Consider the following 1,847-nt stretch of genomic DNA (forward strand, 5'->3'; position numbering starts at 1 on the left):
CAGTTTGTTTGTAATCAGAATACAGTTACATTACAAAAGTTTTGATTACTGAAGGGATTACTTTGCGTTTTATTGTCATTTTGGTTCCATTTTAATATTGACTTTTTTTTTAATCAGAAAATTTAATCCATATAAATGATGCGATCCGAGGAGCGTTTGATCAGCGGTGAAACACTTTCTTATGATGTGTTACATTCATACAAGCAGACAGAGAAGTACGTTTGAAGTAAGTTTGGAGCAGAATAAACCTTGTGTAAATTGTCATGTGAACATTTAGCTTTACGCTAAGCTAAAATGCTATTTCAAGCCATTTTACATGAACCTAGCATGATCTTTTTTTGTGTGCAGAAAATCCACGTTAGATCATATTTTTTTTTCTCTAGTAAGACCTTTGATATTAGGGCAAAAATTATGATTATTATTATCATTATTGTATTGGTTTTCTGTAAAAAATATCTAAAAATCCTTAAAACAAGACTAATTTGCATTATCTTGTTTTAGAAACAACACTGCATAAGATATTTAGTTTTTTAGAGAATGTATTTTTAACATGTGTATTTTGTCTTACAGTCAAAACAAGTGAAAAAATCTACCAGTGCTGAAGAAGTAATCCAAAGTATTTCGATTACATTACTGACTTTGAGTAATTTAACGGAATACATTACAAATTACATTTTATAGCATGTATTGTGTAATCCGTAGAGGAATACATTTTTAAAGTAACCCTCCCAACCCTGGATACATTTGTTTTGTTCCTCCAAGGTTCCTCTCTTTTGTCTCCTTAAAGGGATATTTCACCACAAAAAATGTATTCTCTCATTATTTCCTCACCCTCATGCCATCCAGATGTGTATGACTTTCTTTTTTCTGCTGAACACAAACAATGATTTTTAGAAGAATATTTAAGCTCTGTAGGTCCATACAATGCAAGGGAATGGTGGCCAGAATGCTTAATTTTCATTTTTTGGGTGAACTATACCTTTAAGTGTACAAATATGCACCCAAAATAAGGCTGTTGCATTTTAAAACATACAGTTTATTACCTTCTTGTTTTGCAAATGCAACGTTTTGCAGTTTTATTCTGAGCTTTAACATTCAATAGTCCCATTGATCCTGAAATAGAAGATTTTGGGATATTCATGTCGCTATTGTTTTCTGTATCTGGCTGGCCTAGTTAGCGGTTTTAATACTGAAGTACTGAAATGTCTAGATAGCTTTATTGTGCAGGATATTTTCTGAACATATGTGAAATCTGCTGAAATATAAACATTTGATAACACTGCAAGATCACAGAAATCAAATGTTTGACTTTGCTGTTTTGTTACTAATCTAACCAATAAATGAGCCAATAAGAATGTATGCTTTAGTCATTTCAAGTGTTTTTAATGAGGCGTTTTGTTATTTTTCCCTTTAATGGACACACAGCACACATTTGAGTGTTTGTATCGGGGATACTGAGGCAGACCACCCAGCCCTGCATGTTTGAAACAGGGTCCATTGAGGGTCATTACGCTGTTTTCCTGGATCACACAAGTCTCACTGTTAAAGCGGTTTGGGAGGGGTTTGAGTAGGGGTGTTCCACTGGCACACTCCAATCTGTCAAGAACATTTGTAGGTCATATATAAAAAATAATACAAAAATTTTGTCTTTTAAGGATCATAAGGATTTCTTGCATAGAGACATTGTTTTCATGACAATTAAAGGTGCACTCAGAAGTGTTTTACTCCTAAAGAAACCATTTGCAATTTTGAAACATAACAATCATGAGCACACACATGAGATGAAGTGTCCGGTCATATTAGTAACCTTTTGAAGAGGGTCCACACATGGGGGCTGCCATGTTATG

Source organism: Xyrauchen texanus, chromosome 28, assembly GCF_025860055.1.
Source record: "Xyrauchen texanus isolate HMW12.3.18 chromosome 28, RBS_HiC_50CHRs, whole genome shotgun sequence".
In the NCBI taxonomy this organism is placed as follows: domain Eukaryota; kingdom Metazoa; phylum Chordata; class Actinopteri; order Cypriniformes; family Catostomidae; genus Xyrauchen; species Xyrauchen texanus.